The sequence below is a fragment of the Tamandua tetradactyla genome, chromosome 5 (assembly GCF_023851605.1).
Source record: "Tamandua tetradactyla isolate mTamTet1 chromosome 5, mTamTet1.pri, whole genome shotgun sequence".
Classification (NCBI taxonomy): domain Eukaryota; kingdom Metazoa; phylum Chordata; class Mammalia; order Pilosa; family Myrmecophagidae; genus Tamandua; species Tamandua tetradactyla.
The window spans coordinates 100092708-100120415 of record NC_135331.1 but is presented as its reverse complement, the minus strand read 5'-3'; the positions used below and the strand labels follow the sequence as shown (position 1 = coordinate 100120415).

The 27708-nt window shown below is 38.2% G+C and overlaps 1 long non-coding RNA gene and 1 pseudogene across 4 annotated transcripts in view; both read left to right on the top strand.

The window, feature by feature from the left end:
- The window catches only part of LOC143682650 (uncharacterized), a 39938-nt gene extending 13110 nt beyond the window's left edge, over positions 1–26828 (top strand). The window contains exons 4-5 of one of the 4 annotated variants that reach the window (XR_013175208.1): positions 9250–9310; positions 26747–26828. This is a non-coding gene — a long non-coding RNA (uncharacterized LOC143682650). Of the gene's footprint in view, positions 1–9249; positions 9393–22751; positions 22863–26746 lie in introns of those variants that run through there. The other 3 variants (XR_013175207.1, XR_013175209.1, XR_013175206.1) reach the window with 3 other exon arrangements.
- LOC143682649 (heterogeneous nuclear ribonucleoprotein A3-like) lies at positions 15473–16658 on the top strand (annotated as a pseudogene).
- Positions 26829–27708: the final 880 nt, after the last annotated feature.

Genomic DNA, 27708 nt, shown 5'->3' with positions numbered 1-27708 from the left:
TCGAATCCAACAACACATTAAAAGAATTATACATCATGACCAAGTAGGATTCATCCCAGGTATGCAAGGATGCTTCAACATAAGAAAATCAATTAATGTAATACACCATATCAACAAATCAAAGCAGAAAAATCACATGATCATCTCAATTGATGCAGAGAAGGCATTTGACAAGATTCAACATCCTTTCCTGTTGAAAACACTTCAAAAGATAGGAATACAAGGGAACTTCCTTAAAATGATAGAGGGAATATATGAAAAACCCACAGCTAATATCATCCTTAATGGGGGAAAATTGAAAACTTTCCCCCTAAGATCAGGAACAAGACAAGAATGTCCACTATCACCACTATTATTCAACATTGTGTTGGAGATTCTAGCCAGAGCAATTAGACAAGAAAAAGAAATACAAGGCATCAAAATTGGAAAGGAAAAAGTAAAACTATAACTCTTTGCAGACGATATGATACTATACGTCGAAAACCCGGAAAAATCCACAACAAAACTACTAGAGCTAATAAATGAGTACCGCAAAGTAGCAGGTTACAAGATCAACATTCAAAAATCTGTAGCATTTCTATACACTAGTAATGAACAAGCTGAGGGGGAAATCAAGAAATGAATCCCATTTACAATTGCAACTAAAAGAATAAAATACCTAGGAATAAATTTAACTAAAGAGACAAAAAACCTATATAAAGAAAACTACAGAAAACTGTTAAAAGAAATCACAGAAGACCTAAATAGATGGAAGGGCATACCGTGTTCATGGATTGGAAGACTAAATATAGTTAAGATGTCAATCCTACCTAAATTGATTTACAGATTCAATGCAATACCAATCAAAATCCCAACAACCCATTTTTCAGAAATAGAAAAACCAATAAGCAAATTTATCTGGAAGGGCAGGGTGCCCCGAATTGCTAAAAACATCTTGAGGGAAAAAAACGAAGCTGGAGGTCTCGCGCTGCCAGACTTTAAGGCATATTATGAAGCCACAGTGGTCAAAACAGCATGGTATTGGCATAAAGATAGATATATCGACCAATGGAATCGAATAGAGTGCTCAGATATAGACCCTCTCATCTATGGACATTTGATCTTGATAAGGCAGTCAAGCCAACTCACCTGGGACAGAACAGTCTCTTCAATAAATGGTGCCTAGAGAACTGGATATCCATATGCAAAAGAATGAAAGAGGACCCGTATCTCACACCCTATACAAAAGTTAACTCAAAATGGATCAAAGATCTAAACATTAGGTCTAAGACCATAAAACAGTTAGAGGAAAATGTAGGGAGATATCTTATGAAACTTACAATCGGAGGCGGTTTTATGGACCTTAAACCTAAAGCAAGAGCACTGAAGAAGGAAAGAAATAAATGGGAGCTCCTCAAAATTAAACACTTTTGTGCATCAAAGAACTTCATCAAGAAAGTAGAAAGACAGCCTACACAATGGGAGACAATATTTGGAAATGACATATCAGATAAAGGTCTAGTATCCAGAATTTATAAAGAGATTGTCCAACTCAACAACAAAAAGACAGTCAACCCAATTACAAAATGGGAAAAAGACTTGAACAGACACCTCTCAGAAGAGGAAATACAAATGGCCAAAAGGCACATGAAGAGATGCTCAATGTCCCTGGCCATTAGAGAAATGCAAATCAAAACCACAATGAGATATCATCTCACACCCACCAGAATGGCCATTATCAACAAAACAGAAAATGACAAGTGCTGGAGAGGATGCGGAGAAAGAGGCACACTTATCCACTGTTGGTGGGAATGTCAAATGGTGCAACCACTGTGGAAGGCAGTTTGGCGGTTCCTCAAAAAACTGAATATAGAATTGCCATACGACCCAGCAATACCATTGCTAGGTATCTACTCAAAGGACTTAAGGGCAAAGACACAAACGGACATTTGCACACCAATGTTTATAGCAGCGTTATTTACAATTGCAAAGAGATGGAAACAGCCGAAATCTCCATCAACAGAAGAGTGGCTAAACAAACTGTGGTATATACATACGATGGAATACTATGCAGCTTTAAGACAAGATAAACTTATGAAGTATGTAATAACATGGATGGACCTAGAGAACATTATGCTGAGTGAGTCTAGCCAAAAACTAAAGGACAAATACTGTATGGTCCCACTGATGTGAACCGACATTCGCGAATAAACTTGGAATATGTCATTGGTAACAGAGTCCAGCAGGAGTTAGAAACAGGGTAAGATAATGGGTAATTGGAGCTGAAGGGATACAGACTGTGCAACAGGACTAGATACAAAAACTCAAAAATGGACAGCACAATAATACCTAATTGTAAAGTAGTCATGTTAAAACACTGAATGAAGCTGCATAGCTATAAAAAAATAAAAAAAATTAAAAAAAATAAGTAAGCAAGGCTAAAGAAAGCCTAAGAAAAGTTCACCAAAGCATGTTCTTTATTGACAGCATGCTTAATCAGTTCAGAGAGTATGTTTTACCCATTCCATGAAGATTAAGCAAGGAAATAAGACTGGTTTTGCAGGAACTGTGCAAAATCAAAAAGCAATGAAAAGAAGCATAATTCTGACCTAGATGATCTGATATAAATAAAATGTGTAAACTTAAAAAAAAAAATCACTCTATTAAAAGTGGCTAGAGTGGAAAAAAAAAAAAGTAAGTTACAAAACACATTCAGTACAATATCCAGAAAGAAAAAGTCAGTGAGGGTTTGCGCTGGGCAGGGCCAGGGGAGAATACTGAAATATTAACAGTGACTGTATTTGGGGGGGAATATGAAAAACAATAACTTTCATCTGTACATTGTTCTTTATATTTTAATTTTTCCCCCTGTTTCTCTTGGGTAGTAATTTTTTAAAAAGCAATGCAAACTAAGATGTTTCAGGATATGAAAGAACAATGCCTGGTTAAAGGAAGTGGACGGAGTAAATGGGAACTAGTTCTTAAGATTGTCGTGGGTACTAAATTTAGCTCTGAAACTTCTGACAACCAAGGGAAAAAGAGAAACATATTGGTTGTATAATTTTTGTATTATTTCATTTTTTTGTTTTAGGAGAGAGCCTTTTAGGTAGTTTTCCCTGTTTCTCGATGTTTACTCTTATGAACTACAGACAGTGGTACCTTAAATAGATGCTTCACACATGTTCCATTACTATGTCTCCAAGAGTGGTGTATTTAATTTTATCGAATTTGCCCTTATTAAGTGCCTCCCATATCCCAGGATAGGGGCCAAGTGCTAATCATCTCTTCCTTGCAACAATGCTCTGATTCCCACCTCCTGCTTGCCCACTATCTGGAATCCCACTCCATGCAAATCCTTCTTATTCTTTAAGTCTAATTCAAGCATCTCCACTGCGGTATCCAATCCAGATGTGGATCCTATTGCCCCAGGGGACTGCGTTGAACAATTTAGTACTTACACATTCCCTCCCCATAAGCTATTGCCCCGTCTCCACTCTCAGACTGAAAATGCCTTGGGACAGTGACCTGTTCTCTCTTAGGTATAGAACCCTGGAATCGTAGCATTTTCAAGTTTGAAGGAGGTTCCTGACAGCTAGGATGAGCAATTCATCCTGGTCTACCCAGGACTTTCCTGGCTTTATCACCAAAAATCCCACAACCTAAAAAGTCACGTAGTCCTGAACAGATAGCTGGGCACTTTATGGGCACTCACTAATTATTTCTTGATTTATTGTATTGTTTTGTATGATAAAAAATCCATACTGGGCATATTCCCATTTTTAGCTTTAAATTGGCGAATTAATAGCCCTTTGCATTAACGTGGGTCTTTCTAGTGAAATGCTTTTATGTGTTAAAAATATTTTACTGATTCTCAAGCAAACTCTGAAAGGAAGAAAATGTAGGGATTATTAGCCAACTGAGAAAAATGAGGACAAGAGTTGTGTGACTTTTTCCAGGTACTAAGTGACTAGCCAAAGCTAGGACTCTTAATTGGGGCTCCTTGAAATTTGAAAGTATCAGCCACAGAGCTTCAACTCTACAGGTCTGTTTTGGTTTACTAAAGCTGCCAGAATGCATATAACAGAAATAGTTTGGCTTTTAACAATGGGGATTTATTAATTTACAATGTATAGTTCTCAGGCCATGAAAATATCCAACTCAAAGTTCAAAAGGATGATACCTGGATTCTGAAGACAGGCTGTCGGCATACAGGACGCTCTGTCACATGGGAAGGCACATGGCTGTCATCTGCTGCTCTTGGATTTGCTGCTTTCAGCCTCTGGCTTCTGTGGCTTCCTGGCTTAGCTCTGTGGGTCCTCGCTTTGCTTCTCTGGGGCTTTTCTCTCTTGTGAGCTTCTTTTAATTACTGTGCTTCTGTATGTGTTTCATCCTCTTATAAAGGACTCCAGTAAAAGGATTAAGACCCACTTTGAATGGGGTGGGTCACATCTCAATTGAAATAAACTAACCAAAGGTCCTACCCACAAAAGCTCTGCACCCACACAAAAGGATTCAAAGAACATGGTCTTTTCTGGGGTACATAACAACTCCAAACTAGCACATAGTCCTCCATCATTTAAAATAATTACACATAAGACCATTGTGAAGAAAATCACAAACTGTATTTGAGATCCAAAACACGTGAGTAAATGGGACATAGAATACCATAGTTTTAAGCGGAACGATTTGATAGTATAAAGATCAAATGACAATTTCCCCCAAATTAATTAATGAACTTGTATGCCATTTCAACCGAAATTCCAATAAGATTTTCTTGGATCTAAAGTTCATCTGCTAGAATAGCCACTCAAGAAAAGATAAAGAACATTTTGAAAAAGAATTATAAAGGGGGGAGTTGTACAACCAGGTATTGAACGTTGATCAAGTAGTTGAGCAAAATAAAAATGTTCAGAAAGGCTTACACGCTATACAAAAATAAATTCTTAACCCTATACAAAAATTAATTCAAAATGGATCAAAGACCTAAATGTGAGAGCTAGTTCCATAAAAATTCTAGAAAAAAAATGTAGGGAAACATCTTCAAGATCTAGTAATAGGGGCGGGCCACGGTGGCTCAGCAGGTAAGAGTGCTTGCCTACTATGCCCGAGGACCCGGGTTCGATTCCTGGTGCCTGCCCATGTAAAAAAAAGAGATCTAGTAATAGGAGGTAGCTTCTTAAACTTTACACCTAAAGCATAAGCAGAGAAATAAAAAATAGACAAATGGGAACTCCTTAAGATCAAGAGCTTCTGTGCCTCAAAGGACTTGGTTAAAAAGGTGAAGAGGACATGGTCTTTCCTGGGGTACATAACAACTCCAAACTAGCACATAGTCCTCCATCATTTAAAATAATTACACATAAGACTCAATGGGAGAAAATATTTGGAAACCACATATCAGATAAAGGCTTGATATCCTGTGGACATAAAGAAATTATACAGCTCACCAACAAAAGAACAAACAACCCGTTTATAAATTGGGCAGAGGAAATGAATAGGCACTTTTCTGAAGAGCAAATACAGATGGCTAAAAAGCACATGAAGAGCTGCTCGTCTTCATTGGCTATAAGGGGAATGCAAATTAAGGCGCCAAAGAGATATCATCTCACACCTCTAAGAATGGCTGCTATTAAGCAAACAGGAAACCATAAATGCTGGAGAGGATGCAGAGAAAATGGAACACTTATTCACTGTTAGTGGGGATGTAAAATGGTTCAGCCACTGTAGAAGTCAGTTTGGTGATTCCTCAGAAAACTAACTATTGAGTTGCCCTATGACCTGACAATACCAAGACCCGGTATATACCCAGAAGAGTTGAAGGCAGTGACACGAACAGACATTTGCACACCGATGTTCATAGCGGCACTATTCACAATTGCCAAGAGATGGAAACAATCCAGGTGCTCATCAACAGACAAGTGGATAAACAGAATGTGGTGTATACATACGATGCAACATTATGCAGCATTTACACAAAATTATGTCCTGAAACATATGATGGTGTGGATGAACCTTGAGGACATAATGCTGAGTGAGATAAGTCAGACACAAAAGGACAGATACTGTATGATTCCGTTATCATGACTCTGATAAGACTGCCAGTGGTTTGGAGTGGCTAGAAGGAAAAACTGAGGTGAGGGCATGGTAGCCCATGACAACCTCTGGGAACTGTTCTGTAGCTGCCTGTTAAAGTGTGTTTTGAAAATTATTGCTTTTTTCTTTCTTTTCTTTGTGTGTGTGTGTGTGTGTGTGTGTGTGTGTGTGTATACATATATTTTACAACAACAACAAAACGGTATAAAGCTATAGGCAGTTATAGTAATATTAGATAAAATAAATTCCTGAAATAAAAAAAATTGAAGATGTGTAGTAATATAGCCCACTACCATAGCAAAGTTGATATGTGTAATAACTTTACTTGCTATTTTGAGAACGCACAGTTTTGATAGTTAATCAAATAGTATTTAAGATAGTGCTTAATGTTTAGAATTTAAGAAACTCTGATATATCTGTATCTATAGATTTTTTTCCTTCCTTGCTTTAATTTTAAATTGGTTTATGAAACATATTATACAAACAGGCTTTACGATGACTACTTAGTTTTTTTTTTTTAATATGCCTATGGATAACTGAGATATCCATTTTAGGTGGTTAAGATTCTCATATGTTAATTGTGAAAATATTTGTATCTTCATATTTTCCTGAAATCAGGAAATTATTTAGTAACATGGGTCATTACTATAGCAATGCAGATATTTATAAGAACTTTCTACTTGATATTTTGAGAGCTGATCAAATGGTATCTAAGTTAGTGTTTAATACTTAGAATTTAAGAACTTTGCTATCTGAATTTGTAGATTTTTTTCCTTGTTGCCTTAATTTTAAATTGGTTTATTAAACTTACTGTGCAAACACAGGCTTTGTGATGATTATATGGATACTTTGTTTAACTATGCCTATGGTTAAGCTAACTAAATAAATGCCCATTTTTGGTGGTTCTAAGTGTATTGTTTGTTCTCTTAAATTTTAAAAAAAAAGATGTTCAGAAAGGAATCCAAAATATAAAAGGAATTTGGTATATAGTAAGATGGTTTTTCAGGTCAACTGAGGAAATGATGATTCATTCAGTAAACGATATTGGGCAAATTGGCTGATCGTTTGAATGAAAGTAAAATTAGGTCCCTACCTCTCCTAATATACCAAAATAAGTTTCAGATGGCTTACAATTTTTAATGTTAAAAAATGAAGCTACAAAAGAACCAGAAGAAGATACAGTGAATGCTTATGTGGGCTTTAGGTAAAGGAAACCTTTCTAAATATAATACCAGAATCAGACAAATGAGAGTAAAAAATAAAAAAGATTAAGTTTGACTACACGATAAATCCATTAAAAAGTAAAATAGAAATGGCAGAGTGGGAAAAACTTTTGTGGAAAAAATTTGGCTGTGTGTATGGCAGACAATGTAAAAGAGTTCTTACAAATAATTAAGAAAAAGACCAATATTTACAGAAGTACAAATGACAAAATTACGTTAAAAATTATATCTCCTTAGTAATCAAATGAAAGTAAATTAAAAACAGAAAAAATCTCCTGTCCTCTTTTTTTTTAATCACTTGGCAAAGTTTTTAAAAAACAATAATGCTATTTGCTGGTGAGAGAGTAAATCAACAGCCATTCTAGAAGACCATTGTAATAAGAATTAAAAGCCTTTATCAGGTGCATACATTTTGATCCAGCAATTCCACATTTAGTGATATGTTTTAAGGGAATAATTAGAAATACGTATAAGCATCTCATTATTATGTGCTTAGGAATTTTATTTCTTGTAGTTTAAAGGAAGAAACGACTTGTTCTAGGGAATTGGTTGAATGTATATTGCTTTGTAGAATACTATGCATTGTAGAAGAAATTACACAAAACACTTTCATGACAATGGGTATTGCTAAGTGACAAAAGTATGTTATTAAGCCGAATTCACTTTATGTTCCTGTGGTTTTCACACACACACACACACACACACACACACACACCATAAAATAAGGACTGGCAGGCTATACTCCAAAATGTTAACGGTGTTATCTTTCAACTGTGCTTTACAAGTTTTTTTTCTTTTCTGCATTTCTACAGTAAACAAATATTTACTGATTTTCTAATAAGAAAAATTAATAATTACCACTAATTATTATTAAAAAGAGGTACTAGATTCTGGGCAATCATTTTTTTGAGGGTGTGGAATTACAGAATATTCATGTCCTGTGATATGCGCTTCTGTAATGCTTGAGTTTTGTTTATTGAACATGCTCACTTTTTATTAGAAAGAAGAAAATTTAAATGAAAACAATTTTTACAAAAAAGGAAGAAAAGGTCAGGGGAACAGAAATTCACATTCTTCATTCCGACAATTTCACTTTTAGAAATTTTCTTAACCCTGAATATGAGCAAATATTTATACAGAGACTATTCATCACAGCAGTATTTATGATAGAAAAAAAAAAGCAAGCAAAAAATCTGATAAGAAACATATAAACACCATCTAAAAGTCTAACAACAGGGAGTTGGATAAATAAATCATGACAGGCCCTATTAGATGGCCCTACAGCAACGCAGTGAAGCAAGCAGGAATCCAGCCTGCCAGGATTCCAAACCCAACGTTATCACTTACTAGCTTGGACAAGTTACTCAACCTCTTGGAGTTTCAATGGCCTCATCAGCAAATTGGGAATAAGAATAATACCTACCTCATCGGATGGTTATGAGGATTTTTATCATTCAGAGTTCAAGCAAGAAAAATTGATGCACTCAAATTGGGTAATTTGAGGAGAGTTTAATAAAGGGACTTGTTTGCAATGGTGTTGGTGGGACGTAGGGGAAACTAGAAAGGAACAGTGCAGTACGCAGGGCTAGTAATAGGAGGAAGTCATGGGAGCCGTTATCAGAACCTGGAGGGGTATGCGGGAGGAGAGAGAGATAGAGTGTTCCTGTGAGGAGCAGTGTCCTTAGCCCAGTGATCTTTCATAAATACCCTGACCTCTTTCCTCTCCCCAGTCTCCTCTTCTTTTAATGCTATTTTATTGAGATGTGTTATGAATCACATACCATATAATCACCCAAATTGTACAATCAGTGGTTCACAGTATCATCATATAGCTCTGCAGTCACAATTGATTTTTGAGCATTTTCATAGCTCCAAAAATAAAAAGAAAAGTGAAAAAGAATACCCAAAACATCCCATTCCGCCTCCCTATTATTTGCTTTTTTTCTTTTTCCAGCAGATGTGCCTTTCCATGTGACAGAGGAATCCCAGATGCTATCAGCCTTTCTTCAGAGAAGGTATCATCCTGTTGAAACCCTAATTGGGGCATTTTCATGACTTTAGAAATGTAAGATTGTAAACTAATAAACCCCCTTTGTAAAAGCCTATCCATTTCTGGTATATTGTATTTCAGCAGATTTAGCAAACTGAAACAGACCAGCCCTGGACTTGCTGCCTCTGTACTTTTTGTTATATGAGATAATAAATATATTGACTACTTAAGCTCCTGTAACTAGGTATTCTATGACTTATGTCCTCTTTGAACACCTCCCTTTCTTAGATAGAGTTAAACACCCCCTCCTCTGTTGCCCACAGCCCATACATATGTCCTAGAATTTAATATATGGTATAATAGTCGTTTACATGACTAGTCTGTGGGATCTTCCAAAGAATTCATGGGTTTTCTTTCATTTTTGTAACCACAATACCTCTCTCGGTATCTGATGGAGAAGCATTTGTTCAGAAGGTGTCAAGGTTTTATATGACTGCTGTTTCCAGGGATGTGGAAGGGCCCGCTTTCTTGACAGTGAAAAAGTGGGGACCCATCCCATGTACACGTACATGGTTAGCCCCCAAATCTGGCTGAGGCTGTTAGTAAAGGCTGAGTCAGGAATACCCTAGGGAACTCTCCATCCAGCCCTGAGCTCCTGGCAGTGCACTCCTGAAAATCTGTACATGGAACTGAAAGTCACGGTAGATGAAGGGTGGGGCAACAACACAGAAGAGCACCCCTCTGCCCCCTGCCCCCGCCCTACCATTTGTGTTTAGGATTCTTCTTAGAGATTAAATACATTTTTGGAGATTAAAATCTTGGCTTTGTTACTGGCAAAGCTAGATTGGAGGCTGTGCCATTGTTGTGAAGTAAAATGGGCTTTGTTAGTACCATTGCATTAGCAGCCTCCAAAATGTCATCCTTCACCCCTTGCCAGGGCAGAGCCTACCCTGCTTGACTTATCCCGTGGCTGGAGGAACAGAGCAGAACAACTGCACTTCACTGACTAGCCAACTGCTGGTCAAAGCAAAAATGAATTCAGAATGTCGAGCCTGCCTGGGAGCAGGAGGGTGAAAGGGAGCAGTAGAGGTACAAATAAATGAACTTCTATACTTCATAATCTGTTACTCTGAATTCCTTATAATTTCCTTACTCATTTCTCCGGCACTGGATTATTGAGGGGACCACAGTATTTGAACATTTCCCCAAATTTAGTTAAGCTTTTGCTTTCTTACAAAAGACCCAGCTGAGCAATGTGGGCTGCAAAGCACGGACTGTTTCATGTTTGATGTATTTTTTTTAACTTTTTTTATTGTGAAATATAAATACAAAAAAGCAATAAATTTCAAAGTACATTTTAACAAATGGTTATAGAACAGATTTTAAAGTTTGGTATGGGTTACAGTTCCGCAATTTTTGTTTTTTTTCTAGCTGCTCCAAGAGACTGGAGACCAACAGAAATATTAATCTAATGATTCAGCAGTCATATTCATTTGTTAAATCCTATCTTCTCTGTTATACTCCTCCTTCTCTTTAAATAACATATATACATAAAAACAATGAATTTCAAAGTGCATTGCAACAATTAGTTGTAGAATATATTTCAGACTTTGGTATGGGTTACAATTCCATATTTTAGGTTTTTATTTCTAGCTGCTCTAAGGTACTGGAGACTAAAAAAAATCAGTATACTAATTCTGCTCTCGTACCCATTTGTTAAAGTCTACCTTTTCTGTATAACCCCACCATCATCTTTTATCTTTCTCCCACTCTTTAGGGGTATTTGGCCTATGTCCATTATAACTTTTTCATGCTGGAAAGGACTGTCGATAATATGGGACAGGGAGATGGAACTATCTGATGTTCTGGAGGGGCTGGGCCCTCTGTATTTCAGGACTTATCTGGTCCAGGGACTCATCCGGAGGTTGTAGGTTTTAGAGAGTTAACCTAGTGCGTAGAACCTTTGTAGAATCTTTTATAATGCCCTAAGTATTCTTTAGGATTTACAGGAATGGTTTTGGCTGGGGGTTGGCAAGTTATGATATCATCATATTTTTATATTTTCTACCCAGTCTTGATACGATGGTTGGAATTATCATTGGCAGAAATATGCGGGATTCCAAGTTTGAAATTTTGGGCCCCCGGTTGCAGTAAAAGTAACCAGGCCTGATTGCTATTTTCGAAGTCAAGTGTCCCAACAGGCAAATTTAATAAACTAATTGAATGAAGTGTTAGTGATAGAGAATAGGCTTATGTGTTAGACCACACAAACCTCATTGTTTTTTAGCAGCTGATGTCAATGTCTTGCCTCAAAGGAGAGTGTTTTGTAGAAATGTTAATCCATGTGACAGGTCCAATCAGGGGGTACTTTCTATAGTGCCCCTAAATCATGGCATAGATGAACTTCCTACTCCATTCTCCTACACACAAGGCTGATGATTGTGAGGAATCTGGTGGAAGAGGGGAAGAAGCAAAACCCAGATGGCCCCAGAACAGGGCCACTTCTAGCCCCACCCCATCATGACACACTTCACCAGCTTGGGCAGAAACAGGAAGTAGGCAACTGAGAACAGAGACCTGTGAATATGATCAGGGCACCATATCTGGGTTCTGTAGAGTAAATTGACCTAATCAGGCTCTATCAAACCAGTCTGAGACTCAGCCTTTTCCTTTGGCTCCCTCAACCTATTACTGCCCTGGACCCAAAAAGCACACAGTCCTTCTGCCATGGGCTCCGCTCCACAACCACAGGCCCTACGGTGCTAACCTTGGCCAGTTGTCAAGCAAATGCATGTCCTGGATTCTCAGGGGACAAGGCAAGAGTGTGGATGACTCAGTGCGGCCCATCCCACTGTTAGAGAAATAGCTCAAAGCAAATGGTCTATGACGGGGAGTTAATATCGCCTGGTTCTGTAGAGTTCATTTTGTGGAAAGCACAACACTGAAAAACATTTGCAAACCTTTAAGACTAATTTTTGTGTCATGAAAGAAAGAGGAAGTTAGAGTAAATAGATGGACTCAGATGATTTATATCTGAGTTTAGACTTGTGTGTTTCATTCACTTCTGCAACATTTATTCTCATCTATCTGCCTTTGGGGATCAGCACTGAAAGCAAGTGTGAGTCATTATTTGGTCACATCTTTTCTTTTGTATTTAATCCCTTAACGTAAAAGAGAATTAGGCAAGAGGATTAAGAGAGACAAAGCAAGATTCATTACTGAATTATTAAAAATTAAGCTCTGGCTTAAAACAGCCTAAGGGGAGAAATGTACAACAATATGAGGGACACAGAAACTACTTTTTCAAACCCGAAGATGCTAGCCATTGGCTTCTTGATCATAATAAAAAATCAACAGTATTAGTATGTTCAAAAGATCTCATTATGTCTCTTCATGCATGTAGAAATCCTACAGACTCACCTTTGGGAGGGTGTAGATTTTGGAGAGTCACTCCGGTCCTGGGATGGATTGACCTGCCATTTCTCCTCATTCTAGCATAGAACCAGGTCTTCTCATCCACTGGCAACTCAGGGTTCACAACTGCTACACCACAGAATGCTAGTAGAGTTGGGAAGCCCCCAGGTAATGCTCCAGGGCAGGGCTCGAGTGAGACACAGTAAACTAGCAAAGTTCTCTTCCTCCTTTTTAAATCACAGACTTGGCCTCCAAAATTGCCTTCTCAATCTGTTCATGCCTAGTGTTTATGTAGGAGAATAGAGAGTGAAGGTCTGGGGACATTCTGTAGAAAATAAAATTAGACTTACCCCCAGGGAACTTCTCAAAACACTGAACATTTTAGATAATAGAAGATGAATAAAATGTTTAAAATAAGGTGGCAATATGAGGCTTACTCAATTTTATTCCTCCCAATATATATTTTAAAACCATAAAATGAGGCAAAGTTTCTGTAGACCTAGCTTAGTCTCAGAAGACCACACTTCCTGACTTCAGAAACACACGGGGGCTCTCAAAGAACAAAGTGCATGCTTGCCTTCAGAGCTGCTTCCATTTTCACAAGGTGGGGTCATTGCTTTTTCTTTGTGGGCTTCCTACAGTTGTGTTTAGTCTAGAGCCAGGCTTTGTAATTCCCTAGGAGGACTATATATATGTGTGCAACTGGGGGTCCGGAAACCCCACACTCTTGTAGCAAACTTTTTGTGGTCTGGGGGATGTGTGGAGAGTCCAGAGTTCTCACTAGGGTCTCAGAGGATACTATGACTCCAAAGGTAAAGACCCCTGGTTCAAAGGCTGGGGTATTTGTATGGCTGCTGGGGTTAACTGCTGAACACATACTTTAAAAACAGGCACTGTTACTACTCCCACTTTATAGATGAGGAAACAGGAGGAGAGAGATCTTTAAGTAACCTGTCTAAGGTCACACAACTGGTAAATAGTGAAGTCAGGTTGTAAATCCAGACCTCTATCACTTTAGAACCCGAGCATCTGAATAGTGGGCAATATATTGTTTATATTTAACAGGTTTAAAGTAATGATTTGGAATTTAGTTTAAAATTAAATTAACAAATATTTATTTACAGATAATCTAAAAGATACCAGGCCCCATGCTGGTCTCTGAGGACTCAATGCAGAATAAGCTCCAGGCACAATAGATGACAAACATCTCAACACATAAGGCCTTAAACTTGCAATGCCAGTATTTATTTACTTTGAATATATATATATATTTTCGATTTTATTGAAAAATTGAGGGATAATAACCCCCATTATCAATTTTTGCATCACATAGTTGTATATTCATCATCATGATCACTTTTAGAGCATTTGCATCACTCCAGAAAAAGAAATAAAAATACAAAAGAAAACCCATACATCCTATACCCCTAACCCTCCCTCTCATTGACCACTAGCATTGTGATCTTCCCAATTTTTTTTACCCCTTATCCCGCCCATTATTTCTTTATTTTTTGTCTTTTTTTTTTTTTTTTTTTTTACTCATCTGTCCATACCCTGGATAAGGGGAGCATCAGATACCAGGTCACAATCGTACAGTCACATTGTAAAGGCTGTATACTTATACAATCATCTTCAAGAATCAGGGTTACTGGAATACAGTTCAACAACTTCAGCCACTCCAATACACTATATACTAAAAAGAGATATCTATATAATGCGTAAGAACAACCTCACTACAGAGATTTAGTTAGAATTTTCTTATTCTCTGATTGAGAGATTTTGCTAAGTCACTTCTTGGGACCTGTTCTGTTCTGAGGACCCCACATTAGATTCTTTAACCTGCAGTACCAGTGTTTATTTACTTTGAATATATATATATATATTTAATTTTATTGTGGTATAGTCACACACCACACAAACCATCCAAAGTATACAATTACTGGCTCACGGTATCATCACATAGTTGTGTATACATCCCCATGATAAATTTTTTTGATCACATAGTTGTGTATTCATCATCATGATCATTTGCATCACTCTAGAAAAAGAAATAAAAATACAAAAGAAAAAACCTCGACTTTGTTTGAAATCTCTCAGCCATTGAAACTTTATTTTGCCTCATCTCTCTCTTACGTCTTTTAGTCAATAAGGCTTTCTCACCTCCATGATGCCAAGTCCCAGCTCATCCCAGGATTTCTGTCCCATGTTGTCAGGGAGATTTACACCCCTGGGAGTCATGTCCCTCATGGGGGCAAAGGCAGTGGGTTCACCTGCTGAGTTTGGTTAGCGAGAGAAGTCACACTTGGGAAAAAAAAAAAGGAGGTTCTCTGGGGGTGACTCTTAGGCATAATTATAAGTAGGTTTAGTATCTCCTTTGCAGGAATGTTTTACAGGGGTGAGCTCAAGATTCAGGGCTCAGCCCTTTGCATTGGCTGTCCCCATAGCTTGCGAGAACATCAGGAATTCCCCAGATGGGGAAGTTGAATATTTCCTCCTTTCTCCCCAGTCTCCCAAGGGGACTTTTCAAATACTTTTTTATTCTCTGCCCTAATTACTCTGGGATGTGTCGGGGCATCACACTAACCTGTACAAACCAAGTGGATCTCACTCCCTATTCAAAATTCCATGAAATTATGGTATTCAAATAAACTGACCATATAAGTTGCATTAGATAATGCGCTACCAAAAATATACATTTTGAAAGAAATCAGCATCTCTTCTTTTGGTCTCACACAGAAGTTGAAGTTTTAAAATGTGAACCATATCGCTGAAAATGCAGGTAAAACCGCCGCCTGGTTTCCCCCAGCAGGACTCTGGCCATTGCGGCTGCCACGGGGGAAGGAGGGTGGTGATCCAAAGGAACCAGAGAGGCTGAGGAAACTGTTTATTGGTGGTCTGAGCTTTGAAACTACAGGTGATAGTTTAAGAGAACATTTTGAGAAATGGAGCACGCTCACAGATTGTGTGGTGATGAGTGACTCCCAAGTTAAACGTTCCAGAGGCTTTGGTTTTGCAACTCACTCTCGTGTTGAAGAGGTGGACGCGGCAAGGGGGCTCTAGCACACAAGGCTGATGGGCGTGTGGAGGAACCAAAGGGAGCCGTTTCTAGAGAGGATACTCTAAAGCCCAGTGCCCATCTAACAGTGAAGGAAATGTTTATTGGTGGTATTGAAGAAGATACAGAAGAATGCAATTTGAGAGACTACCTTGAAAAGTATGGCAAGATTGAAACTATACAAGTTATAGAAGACAGGCAGAGTGGAAAAAAGAGGACTTGCTTTTTTTTTTTTTTTTAGTTAAATTAAATTTTTTTTGTTTATTGCTTTTTAGAGAAGATTAGCTTTTGTAACTTTTGGTGACCATGATACTGTTGATAAAATTGTTGTTCAGAAATACCACACTATTAATGGACATGATTGTGAAGTGAAAAAGTTTCTTTCTAAACAAGAGATGCAGTCTGCTGGGCCACAAAGAGGTCATGGAGGTGGATTTGGCAACTTTGTGGGCGGTGGAGGAATTTTGGAGGTGGTGGAGGGAACTTGGGCCGTGGTAGAAACTTTGGTGGAAGAGGAGGCTGTGGTGGTGGAGGTGGTGGCAGCAGAGGTAGTTATGGAGGAGGTGATGGTGGGTATAATGGATTTGGAGGTGATAGTGGCAACTATGGCGGTGGTCCTGGTTATAGCAGTAGAGGGGGCTATGGTGGTGGTGGGCCAGGATGTGGACACCAAGGTGGTGGTGGAAGAGGACATGATGGTTACAGTGAAGGAGGAAATTTTGGCAGGGGTAACTATGTTGGTGGTGGTAACCACAAGGATTTTGGAAATTATGGGGGACAACAGCAATCAAATTATGGACCCATGAAAGGAGGCAGTTTTGGTGGAAGAAACTCGGGCAGTCTCTATGGTGGTGGTTATGGATCTGGTGGCGGAAGTGCTGGACCTGGTAGCTGAAGGTTCTAAAAACTCAACAGAAAATGGCTATAGTTCTTAGCAAGAGAGAGAGAGGAGTTGTCAGGAAAGCTGCAGGTTACTTTGAGACAATCGTCCCAAATGCATTAGAAGAGATATAAAAATCTGCCACAGAAGGAATGATGATCCATAGTCAGAAAAGTTACTGCAGCTTAAACAGGAAACCCTTCTTGTTCAGAACTGTCATAGCCACAGTTTGCAAAAAGTGCAGCTATTGATATAATGCAATGTAGTGTCAATTAGATGTACATTCCTGAAGTCTTTTATCTATTGTAGCTTTTTCTTTTTCTTTTCCTTTCCATTACACCAGGTATACTGCCGTGTAAATTATGTTAGGGGTACCAGGAATAAAAAATTAAGGAATTTTTAACTTAAAAAAAAATGTAGACCATATAATCCTATATCCTGTGTTCTGATTTACCTTAGTCCTATCCAGATCAGCTTCATTCATATCTCTACTTGAAGTCTGATCACTTTTTCAAACAGTCGCTGTATGGGGTACTGCTGACTTTCATAGCTTCAGAGCTCTAACGCTGAAGACTCAGGCATCATGCAAATACCTGAAGTTCCAAGGGGTGACCAGGTTACACACAAACAGCTCAGCATCTCAGAATTTAGAAAATACAGTTACAACTCCAGAATAGATGTGACTTCTGTAAGAGCTTGCAATCTAGGAGATAATAGGCCTCAGCCTGATAACCCATGCTCTCGACTTCAATTCTCCGAGTTTGTATATTATAGTTAGTCCATATGAGTGAGGCATGATAATATCTGTGTTTTTGTTTCTGACATGCCCTTCAACATACTGTCCTCAAGTTTCACTCACCTAGTTGTGTGACTCACAACTTCAGCCCTTCTTGCTGTTGCTCAGTAGTCTGTTGTATGTATACACCACAGTTTCCCCTTCCATTCCTCAGTCTATGTACCTTTAGGTCACCTCCATCCATTGCAAATCGTGAACACTGCGGCCATAAACATCAGTGTGCAAATGTCCATTCGTGTCCCTCTCTCAGTTCCTCCATGTATATACCTAGCAATGGGATTGGATGACCATATGGCAACCCCAACTCTAGCCTCCTGTGGAACCACCATGCTGCCCTCCAGAGGGGCTGCACCCCTCTGCTTCCCAATTAACAATGAATAGGTACATCTATTTCTCCACATTTTTTCCCAGCACTTCTCTGTTCATTTTAAATAATTTTATTCACACAGCATACAAGCCAACCTAAGTAAAAAATCAATGGTCTCCAGTATAATTACATAGCCATGTCTTCTCCACCACAATCTATATGAGGACATTTCCTTTTCTTCCTCAAAGAATCTCATCCCACCCTACCCCCCACCCCCACCCCCCATATTCTGCTTATTGACGTTAAGTTTGGGGATAATGCCTTTGTCACATTCAGTGGAAGCATATTACAATGTTACTGTTAAATATAGACCTTAGCTTGCATTGATTGGATTTTCTGCCTGTATACCATTTCATTTTCAACAGTTTGCAATATTGACATTCATTTGTTCTCCCTCATGCAAAAACATTCTTGTATTTGTACTTTTAGTCAGCATCATTGTCCACTCTAGGCATTGCTAAGTTATACCATCTTAGTTCTTATCCTCCGTCTTTCCTTCTGGTATTATACATGCTCCCAGCCCTTCTCCCACCGCCATGCTCACATTCAGCTTCATTCATATACTTGTCTTACTGTGCTACCACCAGATAGTATTGTGCTATCGATTTCAGAATCTTTATAATCAGTCCTGTTGCACATTCTGTACTCCTTCAGCACCAAATGTTCAATCTCTAGCCTCTTTGTATCTCCTGATAACCTCTATCCTTAACCTTAACTCTCAGAGTTCACTTATTAAGGTTATTTCATATTAGTGAGCCCATACAGTGTTTGCCCTTTTATTTCTGGCTAATCTCACTCAGCATAATGTTCTCAAAGTTCATCCACATTTGTTACATGCTTCATGACTTTATTCTGTCTTACAGCTGTGTAATATTCCATCGTATGTGTGTTAGTCAAGGTTCTCTAGAGAAACAGAACCAACAGGAGAGATCTGTAAATAAGAGATTTTTAAAGGTGTCACATGCAGCCATAATGGAAGAGTTCAAAATTCTCAGGGCAGGCTGTGAAGTTGACAGCTCCAATGAAGGGTCTGGATAACTCCACAGGAGAGGCTCGCTGGCTGAAGAAACAGTGAGAGTCTCTCTTTTCCTTAAAAGCCTTCAATTGATTGGATCATCTCATTGTAGGAGACACGCTTTAGTTGATTGCAGATACAATCAACGAGCCGAGAAATATCCTTGCAGCAACGGACAGGCCAGTGCTTCCTTGATCAGACAACTGGGCATAATCATTTGGCCAAGTTCACACCAGGACCTAACCATTGCAGTCCACCCCTTGTCAACTTGGTAGCTAACACACCACCTTGAAACATGCTGAATTTCCAAATAGAGCACAATGACAGACATATGTTTCATCTGACAATACTCAACTGTTCTGCATACAACCAGAAATGCACTATATCTCTCCAGAATAAGGTGCAAGTCTTTAGGTAACATTTATTCTTAAACTTCATATTCTATGACTTAAATACTATAACATGAACAATCAAACTTATGTCATATGATAAGAGGAAAATAAGATTTGCTTATGTGCAAATGCAAACATACTCATAACAAAATGGAGGATACATTCATACAATCACTGTCCTCGGTTCTGTAACTGGTCACATGGTCTTAGTCCATATTTATCACTACCTTCTTTAACTACCAATTCCATGTTCCCTTTACCCTCAGCAAGCAGTTCAGCTGGTCATGGTTCTTTGCTGGGTAGAGTGACCCAGACCTTCATTTCTGAAGTTTCTGGGTCACTGACAGACCTACTTGGATTGGGTTGTTGCAGTTTTCCATTGACTTTAATCACAGGGTGTGGTAGTACTAAGAGATGCCCTATAGGATCTCTTGTATTCCAGGAAAACTCTACTTTACCTCCATTGTGTAGTTGCAGTCCTATTTTCCTCTGAAAGTCAGGGTCAATCATCCCAGACAGAACAGTAATACCGTTTCATGGCTGTTGATTCAGTGGCATCAGAAGCCCAAAGTGCCCAGGTGGCAGTCTTAATTTCTACTTCAATGGGATCATTGTTGTGTCTCCTGGTAAGAGCACTCCTCCTTTTGAACACAAGACCTATAGACCAGCAGAGCTTAAGGTTTCAGGTGCAGGGAACAAAAATTTTCTAGTGAATCACTAGGGGTGATAGTGAATGGTGCCACTCCCATTTCTACCCCTTGATTCCTGGACCCATGATTCCTGGCTATGGGAAAAACCACACCGTAGAGCGGACACTGATTTAGAGCAGCCTCCTGGAGAACATTGCCCCAGTGCTGCAAGGTATTGCCACTTAGTTGGAACTGTAATTGGGTCTTCAAAAGGCCACTCCACCATTCTATCAATCCAGCTGCCTTTGGATGATGGAGAACATGGTAAAACCACAGGATTCCATGAGCATGTGCCCATTCCTGTACTTCATTTGCTATGAAGTGGGTTCCTTGATCAGAAGGAATGCTATGTTGAATACCATGATGATAGATAAGGCATTCTTTATGTCCACATATGGTAGTTTTTGCAGAAGCATTGTGTACAGGGAATGCAAACCCATATCCAGAGTATGTGTCTATTCCCTTTAGAACAAATTGCTGCCACTTCCATGATGGAAGGGGTCCAACGTAATCAACCTGCCACCAAATATCCCTACAGCAATGGTCAGGGCAGTGCTTGCCTGACCAGGCAACTGGGCATAATCATTTGGCCAAGTTGACACCAAAACCTAACCACCACAGTATGTATATGCCACAACTTATTTAACCACTTGTCCATTGATGGACACTGGGTTTTTTCCATCTTTTGGCAATTGTAAATAATGCTGTTATAAACATAGGTGGGCAAATGTTCCTTTGTCTCCTTGTCCTCATGTCCTCTGAAGAGATACTAGTAATGGGATTGCCAGATCATATGGCAATTTTATACTTAGCTTCTGAGGAACAGCTAAATTGCATTCCAGGGTGGTTACACCTTTCTATATTTCCACCAACAGTGAATAAGTGTGCCTCTTTCTCCACATTCTCTCCAGCACTTGTCGTTTTCTGTTTTATTGATAATGGACATTCTGGTGGGTGTGAGATGATACCCCATTGTGGCTTTGATTTGCATTTCCCTAATAGCTAGTGAAGTTGAGCATCTTTTCATGTGCTTTTTAGCCATTTGTATTTCCTCTTCTGAGAAGTGTCTGTTCATGTTTTTTGCCCATTTAAAAAAATTTATTTATTAATTAAAAAAAATTTAGCAAACGAAATAACACAGTAACATAGATAATCAGTGATCACAATATCATCACTTAGTTGCATATTCATCATTTCTTAGAACATTTGCATCCATTCAAAAAAAGAAATATAATGACAATAGGAAAAGAAATAAAACGAGAACAGAAAAAAAAAGATTATACCTACCATATCCCTTACCCCTTGCTTTCACTGATCATAGCATTTCAAACTAAATTCATTTTAACATTTGTTCCCCCTATTATTTATTTTTATTCCATATGTTCTACTCATCTGTTGACAAGGTAGATAAAGGGAGCATCAGACACAAGGTTTTCACAGTCACACAGTCACATTGTGAAAGCTATATCATTATTCAATCATCCTCAAGAAACATGGCTACTGGAACACGGCTCCACATTTTCAGGCAGTTCCCTCCAGCCTCTCCATTACACCTTGAATAACAAGGTGATATCTACTCAATGTGTAAGAATAACCTCCAGGATAACTTCTCAACTCTGTTTGGAATCTCTCAGCCATTGACACTTTGTCTCATTTCACTCTTTCCACTTTTGGTCGAGAAGTTTTTCTCAATCCCTTGATGCTGAGTTTCAGCTCATTCTAGGGTTTTTCTCAATCCCTTGATGCTGAGTCTCAGCTCATTCTAAGATTTCTGTCCCACGTTGTCAGGAAGGTCCACATCCCTGGGAATCATGTTCCACGTAAACAGGGGGAGGGTGGTGAGATTGCTTGTTGTGTTGGCTGGAGAGAGAGGCCACATCTGAGCAACAAAAGAGGCTCTCTTGGGGGTGACTCTTAGGCCTAAATTTTAAGTATACTTGACCTTTCCTTTGTGGAGTTAAGTTTCATATGAACTAACCCAAGACTGGGGGCTCAGCCTATAGCTTTGGTTGTCCACACTGCTTGTGAGAATATCAAGAATTCAACTTGGGGAAGTTGAATTTCTACCCGTTCTCACCATTCTCCGAAGGGAGCTTTGCAAATATTTTTCCACTCACTGATCGAATCACTCTGGGATTCATCAGGGCATCACTCTGGACAAACCAACAAAATCTCATGTCCTACCTGAGATTTCAAGTACTTATGGTGTTCAATCAAACTATCTACATAAGTTATATTAGGAAATGCACTACTCAAAATACAAATTTTGTACCAAATAAACATTTTTTGCTTTAGTCTCACACATAAGGTGACATTTTTAAATATTAATTACCATCTATTTTCAGCACCCTGCAGTAATAACATTCCTTTGTTCTTCCTCATTTTTGCCCATTTTTTAAGTGGGTTATTTGACTTTTTGTTGTTGAGTTGAAGAATCTCTTTATATATTCTGGATATTAAACCCTTATCTGATATGTGGTTTCCAAATTATTTTCTCCCATTGCATAGGCTGTCTTTTCACTTTCCTGACAAAGTTCTTTAATGCACAAAAATGTTTAACTTTGAGGAGATCCTATTTATCTACTTCTTTTCTTGTTACTCACACTTTGGGTATAAGGTCTAGGAAACCACTCCCTATCTTAGATTTGTAAGATATTTCCCTACATTTTCTTCTAAAAGTTTTATGGTCTTAGCTCTAATGTTTAGGTCTTTGATTCATTTTTTACTTGATTTTTGCATAGAGGATGAAATATGTGTCCTCTTTCATTCTTTTGCATATGGATATCCAGTTCTGCAAACACCATTTATTGAAGAGGTATATTTTATTTTAAATAAAGATTTCTTTTGTTTTTTTTTAGGTGCACGGTCTGGGACTCAAACCCGGTCTCCCATATGGAAGGCGCACATTCTACCACTGAACCACCCATGCACCCAAGATTTCTGTTTGATCTACCAATTTTTGATAAAGCAATGTTAAAATCTCCTATTGTATTTGCAAAGTCATTAAATTCTCCTTTAAATTTGTCATTTTTTGCTTAATATACTTTGAGTCTCTATTGTTAGGTTCATAGTGTCTGGATTTGTTATAACCTTCCTGATGAATTATTTATTTTATTTCCTATAATGTCTAATCTGATGATGGCCCGATACAGTGACTTTTTACCTCAGACATTGTAATTTTCATCTCTAGAGGTTCACTTTGGCTCTCTTTTTTATATCTTCCATGTCTACTTAATATTCTCGATCTTTCCTCTACCTACTTGAACATGTGGAATATAGTTACAATAACTTTTAATGTTCTTATCTACTAATTCTGTGATCTGTGCTGTTTCTGGACTTGTTGCTATTAATTGATTTTTTTCTCATTATATGTCATAGTTTACTATATCTTTGCATGCATACAAATTTTTGATTGGATGGCAGACATTGTGTATTTTATCATGTTAGATACTAGATGTTTTTGTATGCCTGTAAATAGTTTTTAACTTAAATTATTTGCAAAAAGTTTGTTCCTCTCAAGACTTCCTATTAAACTTTGTTAGGTGGGACCTAAGTAGTCTTTAGACTAGGGTTGATTTTCCCTCACTGAAACAATACCTCCTAATTACTCTACCTGATGCCTCATGAATTGCAAGGTTCTCCATTTTGTCTGGTGGGAAGACAATTATTCCTGGCCCTGTGTGATCTCCCTGGATTGCTCCCTTTGCTCCTTTTGGTTCATTCTTTTCCTGGCCTCAGGTAATTTCCTCACGCTCATGTGCTTATCCATACTCGATTGAAGACTTGAAGGAGATGCTCTGCGGATCTCTGGAGCTGTTTTGTTCTATGTCCAGCTTTCTCCTCTCCAGTTCTATGCCCTGCAAACCCTAGTAGCTTTGGCTACCTAAGACTTCCAGATCTATTTTCTCACTTCAAGGAAACCATAGGTCTGCCTGGTTTTCCTTTCCTGCACTATGGCCTGGAAATTTGCTCCAGGCACTATGATGGAGCAATGGAGGGCTCACCTCATTTGTTTCTACTCTTTCAGGGATCGGTGTCCTGATGCTGCCTATGTCCAAAGCATGAAAGCCCATTGTTTCAAATATTTTTCAGTTGTTTCAGATGACAGTATAAATACAGTCCCTGTTACTTCTTTGTGGCCAGAAGCTGAAGTTCACTTTATCTCCAGTAATACACTTTGCCTTAATACCTATTTGTCTGATATTAATATTGTCACACCAGCTTTCTTTCTGTTAGAATTTTCCTGATATTTCTACTTCTATTCCTGTTGAAGATTAAATTGTGTCCCCCACAAAAGGCATGTTCAGGCCTCATCCCTTGGTCCTGTGATGTAAAGACGCTATCAGTTAAGATGTACCCAAATTAAACGAGGGGGTCCTTAATGTAATATGGCTGAAGTCCTTTTAAACAAAGAAAATTGGTGACAGAACAAAGTTACAGGGAGCAGCCAGCAGCTGAAAATCAAAACAACTTGGAAGAGAAAGGAGAAGATGACACCATGTGCATTCCTATATACAGAAAAACTGAGGACCCAAAGATCGCTAGCAGTCAGCCCCAGAGTGCCCCAGTCTTTACGGAGAAAGCATCGTCTTGCTGATACCTCAATGTTGGACTTTTCCTACCCTCAAAACTATGAACTGAAAATTTCCTTCTGTTTAAGCCAACATGGTATTTGTTTTAGCAGCTAGGAACCTGAAACAATCCCTTTACTTCGAACTTCTTTTTCATGATGTTTCAGGTTTGTCTTTTTAGAAAGCATATGGTTGAATTTTGTTTTATCTTTCAGTCTAAGAATCTTTTTAACAGGTGAGCTTAATCATTCTTTAATTTATTGGGACTAGTAATCTGTATGAACGTATTTCTATTACCTTTCTTTTTGTGCTTTCCTTTTTCCATTCTCTTTTCTTTTTCTGCTTTGTACTATAACACTGAATTTTTTTTGCATATTCATCATGATGATCATTTTTAGAACATTTGCATCAATTCAGAAAAAGAAACAAAAAGAAAAAAGAAAAAAATTCATACACACCATACCCCTTACCCTCCCCTTCATCAGTCACTAGCATTTCAATCTACTAAATTCATTTTAACATTTGTTCCCCTTATTATTTACTTTTATTTCATATGTTTTACTCATCTGTTGATAAGGTAGATAAAAGGAGCATCAGACACAAGATTTTCACAGTCACACAGTCACATTGTGAAAGCTATATCATTATACAATCATCTTCAAGAAACATGGCTACTGGAACACAGCTCTACCTTTTCAGGCACTTCCCTCCAGCCTCTCCACTACATCTTGAATAACAAGATGATATCTACTTAATGCGTAAGAATAACCTCCAGGATAACCTCTCAACTCTGTTTGGAATCTCTCAGCCATTGACACTTTGTCTCATTTCACTCTTCCCACTTTTGGTCAAGAAGGTTTTCTCAATCCCTTGATGCTGAGTCTCAGCTCATTCTAAGATTTCTGTCCCACGTTGCCAGGAAGGTCCACACCCCTGGGAGTCATGTCCCACGTTGTCAGGGGGAGGATGGTGAGTTTGCTTGTTGTGTTGGCTGGAGAGAGAGGTCACATCTGAGCAACAAAAGAGGTTCTCTTGGGGTTCACTCTTAGGCCTAATTTTAAGTAAGCTTGACCTATCCTTTGAAGGGTTAAGTTTCATATGAACTAACCCAAGACTGGGGGCTCAGCCTATAGCTTTGGTTGTCCACACTGCTTGTGAGAATATCAAGAATTCCACTTGGGGAAGTTGAATTTTCCCCCTTTCTCACCATTCCCCACTTTGCAAATACTTTTTCACTCATTGTTCAAATCACGCTGAGGTTTATTGGAGCATCACTATGGGCAAACCTACAAAATCTTATGCCCTACTCAAGGTTCCATGTACTTATGGTGTTCAATTAAGCTGTCCACATAAATATAAGAGTGAATTTTTGCTATGACTCCCCTCTATCTTATTTCTATGGTTTTGAAGTGACATGTTCTGTTTTTATTCTTTTAGGGGTTAGATTTACTCTGCATTCTTGACATAGGAGAGTATAGAGTTAATTGGTATCACTGTCCTCTGAAAAAATACAAGGTATTACAAGAATTTAATTCCTTTCTCCCTTGTCCCCTATTCAACATTAATTATGTATTCCTGTCTTGTTTTCAAACATCCCACACAAGTTAGTAATTTTTAATAGCCAATTTTATTTAAAATTTAGATTACTATCTTGCTCATTTGCTCACCATTGCTTCTGGCACCCCACTTTTTCTACTCTAACCTTACTGAAGAATATCCTGCAGGAGTTATTTTTCTGAAGGTCAGTGAGAAGTAAATGCTCTCAGTCATTTGTTTGCCTAAAAATGTATTTTATTTTGTGCTCACTCTAAAAATATAATTTAGCTGAATATAGGATTTTAGGCTAACAATTACTCTCCTGCAATACATTGAGGATATAGTTTCATTTTCTCCTGGCATTAGTTATTGTTGATAAGAAGTCTATTCTCAGTAATTATTGTTCTTCTGTATGCAATCTGTCCTTCCAATTTGATTGGATTTATCTTTTGTCTGCATTGTTCTGCAGATGTGATGATGTGTCTAGGTGTTGGGTTTGTATTTATTTATTCTGTTCAAGACAATTTACAAAAAAATAAAAAATAAAAAGACTCAATTTGCAATTTAAATTAGAAAGATTCATTGTGGTAGATGCTGTACTGTACCACACAGGACATGGCTACATCTCTGGTTGCTGGAGGTAAGATATCTGCCTTTTATATGAGAGTTCTCACCTGCCACCTCTGCAATTCACGCTTTATGACTTCTTGTGCCTATGGATTAGTGTTTTTCTGTCTCCTTTTCAGTGGAAGAATAACTTGCTCATTGATGGCTTCTGAAACAGCGCTCACTCCTGCCCCCGACTCCTCAATTAGACAGAAACATCAAGGTATAACACTTTTTTTTCAACATTATCAAATTAAAGTTGGAATTAACTCCAGCAGTCTATTGCATGTGCACTGTACATATATTTCAATTTAGTCACACATTTCTGATTTTAGAAATCTGACATCCTTCCCAAACCTTTGCACTTTTCCTTCAACTCTCATTTTCTCCAGTAAGGATGAATGAATGACTTCCACAATACCCAGTTTCTATTCCATTTTGCCCTCTTCTTGAAGGCCAAGTCCAATAAACTGTTTTGTGTTTTGTAAAACCGTATTTATATACGTTATGTTTTTATAAAAATAAATTAAATATGTATATATACACACACATCATACCTCGGGAATTCTGAATTCAGATGTTGTGAAGATTAAATGAGAAAACATGTATGAAAGTATTAGCCCTCACTTGACACTTGGTATCCTCTTACCAGATGCTGGGACTTGGACCTCTCCCTCTCTCTCATTGACCATTAGTGTTTTCATCTATTCAACAGATTTTAACCTTTGTTCCCCCTACTTTATTCTATACCTCTACCACTCCCTTTCATTGCTCACTAGTATTTCAATCTACTCGATTTGTTTTAACATTTGTTCCCCCTATTACTTATTTTTAATCCATATTTTTTACTCATCTGTCAATATCATAGGTAAAAGGAGAATCAGCTACAAGGTTTTCACAATCACATAGTCACATTGCGGAAGCTGTATCATTATACATTTATCTTCAAGAAACATGGTTACTAGAAAACAGCTCTACAGTTTCAGGCCCTTCCCTCTAGTCTCTCTAATACACCTTAAACTAAAAAGGGGATATTTATAAAATGTGTATGAGTAACCTCCAGGATAACCTCTCGACTCTGTTTGGAACCTCTCAGCCATTG